Source organism: Terrapene carolina, unplaced genomic scaffold (genome assembly GCF_002925995.2).
Source record: "Terrapene carolina triunguis isolate 2854851 unplaced genomic scaffold, T_m_triunguis-2.0 Scaffold612, whole genome shotgun sequence".
NCBI classification, from domain to species: Eukaryota; Metazoa; Chordata; order Testudines; family Emydidae; genus Terrapene; species Terrapene triunguis.
The window spans coordinates 1,855,797-1,865,498 of record NW_020664963.1 but is presented as its reverse complement, the minus strand read 5'-3'; the positions used below and the strand labels follow the sequence as shown (position 1 = coordinate 1,865,498).

The 9,702-nt window shown below is 53.5% G+C and overlaps 1 pseudogene; it reads right to left on the bottom strand.

The window, feature by feature from the left end:
- Nucleotides 1-6,122: 6,122 nt before the first annotated feature.
- Nucleotides 6,123-9,702, bottom strand: part of LOC112116140 — a 6,667-nt pseudogene continuing 3,087 nt past the window's right edge.

Below are 9,702 nucleotides of genomic sequence, written 5' to 3'. Positions count from 1 at the left end.
CAGGCTGGCTGGGCCCAGGGGGATCCGGGACAGGCCAGGCTGGCTGGGCACATTGTTCAGTCTGATGCTCAGTTTCTTCTCTGTCTTTCCCCCTGACCAGCCCGGACCCTGCATATAACGACCGGGGAGGGGCAGCCCCCAGGGCTGGTTCCCAGCCACCCCTCTCCACTGGCACCAGCTATGAGGCCCTGCCAGGCCCCCTCTGTACCAGATCCTGTCCCATTCCCCCTGCAGTGTCCCCTGGTGCTCACAGGCTCGGGGCTTTGACACCCCCACAGTCCCAGGGCAGGCCCAGATTTGGCCCTACTGGAGCTGCCCACGAGCCCCTCAGCGCAGCCTGGCCCCACCCCATCCCGGGCAGGGAGCGACGCCTGAGGGCCCATCCCTTCTTACTCCCTGTGGTCCAGGGCAGGCTGCTGTCACCATGATGGCTTGGAAAACACTGCACACACAGGGGAAGCTTTCACAACTCCGGGGCCCATACCCGCCAGGGGCTCCTCGCAGCTCCCCTTTCTGCCCTAAAGCTCCGTGGGTGCCCTCCCACCCTCCTCTACTTCAGGGTCCCGTGACTCCCCCCAAAACTCTTCCCTGCCAGGGTCTCCATATGCTCCCCATTGTGCCCTCTCAAGACCAGGGTCTCTCATTCCCTCCTCCTGCCAGGGGCTGCATGCACCTCTGTTCCCACTTTGCCCCATGCCACAGGGTGACTCCTCCTCAGGGTACCCAGGGCTGTGAGCCACCCCCTACCCTTAGCAGGAGGGTCTATGCCAGCTGGGGGCAGCTCCCTGACTCTGCTGGCCAAGGATGACACAAACCCTCCCTCTCGACCTACATGGGTGCCACTGTCCCTCTCCGGATGGGCAGAAGCCAGAAGATGGGCCTGGGATGGCATGGGATAGATCACTCAATAATTGCCCTGCTCTGTTCATTCCCCCTGAGCCATCTGGCATCGGCCGCTGTCAGAGACAGGCCACTGGCCCGTTGGTCTGACCCGGGATGGCCGTTCTTCTGGAGCAACGGGCACACGCCAACCCCCAAGCATCCCCCTAGTTTCAGCACCTACGTATGAGGGCTCTCCCAGGCTCCTCTACGCCGGCTCCTGGTCCATTCACCTTGCAGTTTCCCCCGGTGCTCACGGGCTTGGGACTTTGACACCCCCACAGTCTTGGGGCAGCCCCAGATCTGGCTCTGAGGGGGCTGCCCACGACCCTGTCAGCTTGGACCTGCCCCAGCCCCATCCCAGGCAGGGAGCAAGACCCGAGGGCCCATCCCATGCTGGCCAGCCCCACTGACTCACCAAGTGTCGGTTGGGATGTCACAGGCATCAGATACGATCCCTTCTGGCCCTTTTGGTCTGGGGGAGGCGGCTGTCACCGTGACGGTTGGGAAAACCCTGCACACACAGGGGAAGCTGCTTTCACAACCCTGTGGCCATGGGCTGAGGCTGGGGAAATCAGCAAAGGGACAGGGCTGAGGGGTGTCTGACTTTAGGAGGGAAAAAGATTCCATTGAAGGCCCTGAAGAGATGGTGGATCAGAAGAAAAAATGCCCAAATTGGGGCCACACGACTGCCAGATAAAGCCATGTGGATCGCTCGGTGAGCTCTGTTCCATCAAACAGCTTGTGTTTCAGTACAGCCGGATGTGAGGTCAGACCTCTGCCGCTGCGTATTGCTGTGTCTAGAAGGGGGAATTCAATCCTTGGGGTGTGTGACAAAGTTCCTCCTCTATCTTGGTGGGTCCTGCACTTATTGGTGGATTTTCTTGCCTCAGAGATTCACCATGTGGGTTGGGGAACAGCCCAGAGACCTTCCCCTCTGGAAGAACCCACAGTCCAGGTCAATTGGGAGGTTTGGGGGGAACCCGGGCCTGCCCTCTACTCCAGGTTCCAGTCCAGGGCCCTGTGGACTGCAGCAGTCTATAGTGCCTCCTGTAACAGCTGCATGACAGCTACAACTCCCTGGGCTACTTCCCCATGGCCTCCTCCAAACACCTTCCTTATTCTCACCACAGGACCTTCCTCCTGGTGTCTGATAACGCTTGTGCTCCTCGGTCCTCCAGCAGCACAGCACAGCCTCTGCCTCTCAGCTCCTTGCGCCTCTTGCTCCCAGCTCCTCACACTCGCACCACAAACTGAAGTGAGCTCCTTTTAAAACTCAGGTGCCCTGATTAGCCTGCCTTAATTAATTCTAGCAACTTCTTCTTAATTGGCTCCAGATGTCCTAATTAGCCTGCCTGCCTTAACTGGTTCTAGCAGGTTCCTGATTACTCTAGTGCAGCCCCTACTCTGGTCACTCAGGGAACAGAAAACTACTCATCCAGTGACCAGTATATTTGCCCTCTACCAGACTCCTGTACCCCACTGGTCTGGGTCTGTCACAGGTGATAAACCGGGACATAGCGCTGCAATGCATGGACCCAAGGAGCCAAATTTGTTAACATGACCCTGAAACAGTCCAACATTCAACATTTTTAAAGAAGGTTCGGGTTGTGCTGGCCAGAGCCCTCAGCCTGCTCGGTCCCATGGCAAACACACCTCTATGGGTATTAAACCTTTTGTTAAGGCTCAGGAAAGAAGGACAAACAGTTAAAGCATGTGAGATGTGAAGTATGGAGCCTGGCTTTCATTTCAACAGCATCCTTTATTCCCCTTATCTTCATCTGCAGTGAGGTTTCTCTGAGCAATGGCTCTCTCTTTTGGAGAGTAGAACCATTAGTTGAGTGTGTGTGTGAGTGAAGTGCAGGAGAGTGTCTCTGGGTGTGTAACACAACCCCTGTAGAGTTTGCGGTGCCAGGAGAGTGTTACGGACCTGACCGGACACAGCCCCCCGCACAGTGTCTACCCGTGTCCTGGACAGCCCCTGGCTTTCTGTGACACCCCACCTGGGGCTGGCTCTCCTCCGGGCCCGTGTATCCTCTGCCCAACTGCTAAGCCTGCGCAGTGTCACTGAACTGAAATAAATTGTGTGTGTGTGTCTGTATGAATGCATCTGAGTGCAGAGTGTGCTCATGTGGGTGTGTGAATGTTAACAGTGTTTGTGTGTGTCACTCTGGGCCTGGGCTGCATTTGTCCCTGTGTTTGGCTGATCTGGGGCTTTCTCACCAGCTCACCTTGTCACCATCTGATCCCCTGATGTGTCCTGTTGGAGTAGGAGAGATCCTTGGCTGGCTGGCCCCAGGGGGATCGGGGCAGGCCAGGCCTAGGGGGATCTGGGGTAGACTCTCCAGTCTGATGCTCTGTTTCTTCTCTGTTTTTTCCCCCCACACCAGCCTGGACCCCGCAGATAATGAACAAGGGTGGGCAGGCTCCAGGGCCAGTTTCCAGTTCCTCACCCAAGGCCGGCTCTAGGTTTTTTGCTGCCCCAAGCAAAAAAATTTTTTGGCTGCCCCCCCCCCCACCAGCCCTGGGCTCTTGCCCCCCCCAACTGCACCCTCCTGCCTCCCCAGCCCTGGGTCACTGGTAACTCGCTCCCAGGGCGGGTCATTCAGCAGGAATTTTAGATGTGCACAGAACACAGACAGAATTGGTTCCCATATGGTTACAGAACTGCAGTAAAGTGGAACAATTTTCAGCTTGTGTGATTGAAGGATATCTGAATGCATATTATAAGACAGTCCTACATAAATGAGGAAAAGTTGAGGTGCCTTTATTATTCTTTTGTTCCATTCTTTGTTTCTATGGGGAATTTGCCAATGCAATATTACTGTCTTCCTTTTAAACAAATAAAACTAAAACTAAAACTAAAACAAAACAAAAAAAAGCAATGGCTATTGAAAATAGCAATTCCAGTCCTAATAACCACTGGGAAGCATTTCTTGCTCAATTTTTCTATGTTTTCTACAGCAAGTTACAGTGGATCAGTATATTTGATTTGGGAGAAATGAAGTAACAGCTGCTCAAATTGAGCTTGAGCACTCCTGAATTTTGAGGGTGTTCAAATCTGGAAGGCAGGTGTTAGATTCCCTTTCTGAATATTAGCTGAATCTGGAAAAGAAAAGTCAGTTTCTGCTTCCATGGCTCAGAAGTGTAAATCCTCCTGCGTGCCTGGTACTCTATCTAAAGCTGCCCAGGTCCTAGTAGAGCCTCCCCTCCCTTACTTTTCATTTTAAATTCTAGTGGGATCTCCCTTGCTAGACTTCAGACAGAGAGGTGCACTGTCCATTTAGTCCACCCAATTCTTTCTTTGGGGGAGAGCCCAGGGCTGGGGCGGCAGGAGGTGCAGGTGGGGGCCAGAGCTGGGGTGGCAGGGGGTGTGAGGTGGGCGGGGGGAGAGTCCAGGGCTGGGGTGGGGGGTGGCAAAAAACCTAGAGCTGGCTCTGTCCCTACCATTCACAGCAAGCTGCAGCATGAGGTTTCAGTTCCACACTCCTTCCCCCGTTAATTGCAGCCAAGGGAATGCTGGGAAATGTAGTTCTTTCCCTGCTCCAGGGCTGGCTCTATAGGCAGGGAACTAACCAACGAACTACAGCTCCCAGGGCCCCCTGTTGGTTCTCAGCTCCCATGCTGGATTCTTGCGCCCCTGCAAATTTGCCGCCCCAAGCAACTGCTTGCTTTGCTGGTGCCTAGAGCCAGCCCTGTCCTCACCCCTGGCGCTAGCTAGGGGGCCCTGCCAGGCCTCCTCTGCACTGGCTCCTGTTCCATTCCTCCTGCAGTGTTCCCTAGTGCTCACAGGCCTGGGGCTTTGACACCCCCAGGGCAGGCCCAGATCTGGCCCTATTGGGGCTGCCCACAACCCCCTCAGTCTTGACTGGACCCAGCCCATCCTGGGCAGAGAGCGAGGCCCAAGGGCCCATCCTGCACTGCCTAGTCCTGCTGTCTCGCACGGTGGTTGAGATGTCACAGGCATTGGACATACACTTGGAGATATACCTATCTCATAGAGCTGGAAGGGACCTTGAAAGGTCATCAAGTCCAGTCCCCTGCCTTCACTAGCAGGACCAAGTACTGTCCCTGACAGTTTTTTTTTTTTTTGCCCCAGATCCCTAAATGGCCCTCTCAAGGATTGAGCTCACAACCCTGGGTTTAGCAGGCCAATGCTCAAACCACTGAGCTATCCCTTGCCCCCTCTGGCCCCTTGTGGTCTAGGGCAGACGGCTGTCACCGTGATGGTTGGGAAGATCCTCCACACACACTCAGAGGAAGCTTTCACAACCCCGGGGCCCATGCGCTGAGGCTGGGAAAGTAGGAGAAGGGACAGGGCTGGGGGATGTCTGACTTTAGGACGGAAAATTTTCCACCCAAGGCGCATAAGAGCTGGGGGAGGCAATAGGAAATGTCATGGCAGGATGCCCACTGGGTGCAGAGCCCACCTGGTAGAGCTGAGAGTGAGCTAAGAGGACACGTTCCTGGCTAAGGAAGTTTCCCACCCGCAGCCTTTGCAGTGATGTCCAGCCAGGCTGGCTGGGACCCTCCTTCCAAAGACAGATCAAGCTGAGGATTGTCTCCTCGGGGAAGGATCAGGGTGTCTCTCAATACCCGCATGACACCCCAATCCCCATTGTCCATACCCTAAACAGGACACCCCTCCCCCTGTGGGTTTTGTTTCTTCCTGGAGCTTTTCCTTGTGACTTCACACCCCACTGCTCAGCATCAGGCTCCACAATGCAAATAGGCACCATTGAAAGCCCTAAAATGCCCCCAGCCCCCCAAACACACCTGAATTGGCAGGAAAGTGTTTTATTGCAAGATGCAGCAAGGAATTAAACTGAGTGAGAGCTTCCAGGGTCCCACCTCGGACAATTTTCTCCCGACAACATGCCCTCAATACTCAATGGATGAGAGGTGGGAGGGGGCGACTGTACTGTGTAATGGGCACCTAGTGAGGCGGGCGGTGGGCTCAGGCTGAGGGGCTCAGTGCCAGCCCGGGGGGAGTTGGGCTCCCGGATTTTCACTTGTGTGGATGAGAACTGGGCACCCAGAATGGGAAATCCCTCTGCAGGCCCCAAGCTGCCGGCCTGTGGGATGAGGGGAGAGGCTGAATGTCCCTGTGGAGACTCATGGCCGGCTTTGCCCAGGAGGGGCAGGGATGGGGCAGGAGAACCCCCAGCAACAGAGGACTGCACAGGAGTGAAAGGGGAAAGCAGGGGACCCCCTGCTCCCAGCCCATGGACAGCACCAGGGCTCTACAGGACTCTGATGAAGCGCACGGGCTGCTGCTGCCGGTTACAGCCCACACGGATCCTGCGGGTCCGGGATCTGGCCCTGTAGACACAGCACCCTGAGCGGGAGCCGGGCACCACCCAGCAGGTGGTGAGCTTGTAGAGTACTTTGCTGTCACAGTGCTGGATTGGGCTGCATCTCCCTCCCAGGACGCAGATGGCCTAGAGCGGCTGGCGGGGGTGTGGATGAAGGTGCTGGTGATTTTGCAGAAAGTGCGGGTCAGACCCCGGCGCTGCATCATGGTGTTGCAGTAGCTCTGGTCGTTGGGGACGCTGGTCTTGGGGAAATCAACATAATGTCTGAGGAACTGCTGGTTGCGGTTTCTTGGCCTGCACTGGGCCATGCCGGTGACCAGCAGGAGGAGGGTCAGGAAGAGCAAGGGGAAGGGTCCCCTCAGAGCTATGGCTGCGTCTGTCACTGGATCGACCTGTGGTAGGGAGGGGGGAGATGGATGGAGTCATAAATATAAAGGGAATTGTAACAACCTTCCTGTATACAGTACTATAAAATCCCTCCTGGCCAGAGGCACCAAATCCTCTTACCTGTAAAGGGTTAAGAAGCTCAAGTACCTGGCTGGTACCTGACCCAAAGGACCAATAAGGGGACAAGATACTTCCAAATCTGGGGGGAGGGGGGGGAGGCTTTTGTTCTGTCGGTTCCGTGCGGCTTTGGCCGGAGCAAGATCAAAGAAGCAAGCAATCCAACCCCTATAGAATTAGTAAGTATTTAGCAAGGAAATGCGTTAGATTTACTTTTATTTTGGCTTGTGAATTTTCTCTGTGCTGAGAGGGAGGGTATTCTTGGTTTTCTTTTTTCAACTTCAAAGTTTTGCCCAGAGGGAAACACCCTGTGTTTTGAATCTGATTGTCTGTGAGATTATCTTCCATTCTAATTTTACAGAGGTACTCCTTCCACCTTTTTTCTTTAATTAAAATTCTTCTTTTAAGAACCTGATTGATTTTTAATTGTTTAAAGATCCAAGGGTTTGGGTCTGTGTTCACCTGTACCAATTGGTGAGGATATTATTCTCAAGCTGTGACGAAGTGGGGATTTTCTTGTTTTTTTCTTGTTTTCGGTGGGGTTTCAATGGTTTGCATGCGGAGGGGGTGGGACTCAGTTTCCCTGGGTGTTACTGGTTTAACGAGGTGAGGGGAGAAGGAGTTTGTTGTTACAGAGGACCAGAGAGGGAACTTGGGACCCCAGCCAATGGCCTGGAGGATGGATACCCCAGCGACCGGTGACCTGAGACCCTGACCCGGAGATCCAGCTCAGGAGTTGCAGCCGGTTCTGGCCAGTGGGAGAACAATGGGCTGCAGAGTGAGGACCCAGTGACCTAACCAGCCGGTTCCAGCCAGAGGACAGAAGCGAGGAGAGGAGGCTCCAGTTTATGACCCTGTTTACCTGGAGAGAAGACAATGGACAGAGACGGGGACTGGGGCCGGGGATCTCAGATGCTGAGCTGGGAAGCAGGGGGGCTCTGGCTTGGAGAGGGGGAGCAGGCAGAGCCCACCTGGATGCAGAGAGACTGGGATGTGCTGGGCTGAGGGAGGCCAGGCCTGAGGCCCTGAGAGTTTCCTGTGCTGTGTTCAACCCTCAATAAACCCTCCTGTTTTATGCTGGCTGAGAGTCACTCCGGTCTAGAGAACAGGGTTGCATCAACTCCTTCGGAGGTGGAGGCCAGGGGGGTCCAGAGCGAGTGGACTCCCTGAGGGGGCCCATGGCGAGAAACAGGTGTGCTAAGGCTCAGAGAGGTGCAGCTCCAGGAGGTGGTGGGGCTTAACCCCGAGAGAGAGTGGACCCCCGAGAAGGGCTGTTGCACTGAAAGGGGCACCCCCCACAGACCGCACTGGGCCAAGAGTGGGCATGATCTGTGAGTCCGTGACACAAGCCTCCCCTGGAAAGGGGGTGTAGGGGCTTGGGGGATTATTCTCAAGCCTGCCCAGGAAAAGGGGTGTAGGGGCTTGGGGGGATATTTGGGGAAGGTAGGGCTCCAAGTGGCCCTCCCTAAATGTTTGTTTAAATTGCTTGGTGGTGGCAGCATTACCTAATCCAAGGTATAAGGAAGGATTTGTGCCTTGGGGAGTTTTTAACCTAAGCTGGTAGAAATAAGCTTTGGGGGGGTCTTTCATGCGGGTCCCCTCATCTGTACCCTAGAGTTCAGAGTGGGGAGGGAACCCTGACATGGTGGCAGAGCGGTGGGATCATTTTGAACCAGAGATAATTTTGAACCAGAAGCACAAACCTCAGGACAATTTTTTTCTTCTTCTTTTAGCTGCTTGGGGAAAGCAGGAGGTTTTTTTCCTTTGCTCTCTCTTTGCCTGGAGGTAAAGGTGTTAGGTTTTTTTTAACAAAGGTGTTAGCTACAGCCAGGGAATTCACAAGCAGTTTTTTTTTCTTTCTTTCTCTCGGGATTAGCTAGGATGACAGAAAGTGACGTCCAGAAAAAACTGGAATTAGCCAGATTTGAGGCTGAAGAGAAACAAAAAGAACATGATAGACAGATGGCCAGAGAAGAAGCTGCCCACAAGAGGGCTGTGGAGGCCCAGAGGGAGGCCCAGAAGCATGAACTGGAGTTAGAGAGGATAAGGGCTAAGCAAAATGTACCAGACAACCCTGGAAATCCTTCTCCAGGTACCGCTTCCCATCCCAGAAAGTTCCCCACCTACAAGGCAGGCGATGATATTGAGGCCTTCTTAGAAAATTTTGAAAGGGCCTGCCTTGGGTACAGCATCTCTATCGACCAGTACATGGTAGAGCTGAGACCACAGCTCAGTGGACCTTTAGCAGAGGTGGCGGCTGAAATGCCTAAGGAACACATGAACAGTTATGATTTTTTTTAAAAAAAGGCCAGAATTAGAATGGAGCTAACATCCGAGCATGCCCGTCGGCGGTTCAGAGCCCTAAGGTGGAACTCAGACGTGTCATTTACCCAACACGCCTGCCACATTGAAAAAAATTGGGATGCCTGGATATCAGGAGCAAGTGTTAAATCTCTGGAAGATCTGTCTTTCCTAATGAAAATGGAGCAGTTCCTAGAGGGTATTCCTGACGAAATAGAAAGGTACATCCTAGATGGGAAGCCCAAAACTGTAATTGAGACGGGGGAGATTGGAGCCAAATGGGTGGAGGCAGGGCCGGTGCAAGGATATTTTGCGCCCTAGGCGAAACTTCCACCTTGCGTGCACCCCCCCAGCATTGCTTATTAAAAACTTTCAAAAATAATGTGGCACTGTTCATTAGAATTAATACACATTTGGCTTGAAAAAAATTATTAATTTAATTATTTAGTCTACATATTTAATGAAAATAAATGAATAACCTGACAGTGCTGACACTGTTATTGTTTTAACTTTGCACAACATAGCATTGATCTTAAAATAAATCACATACATTATACACAATACACTGTCACAGGGTAACACATTATAATTTAGAATTTATTTTTCTGTGGGGAAGGGAAGCAGACCAGGTTGAGTCAGTGGGGTATCGGGTTTGGTGGGGAAGGGAAGCAGACCGAGTTCGGTCAGTGGGGGTTCGGGTTTG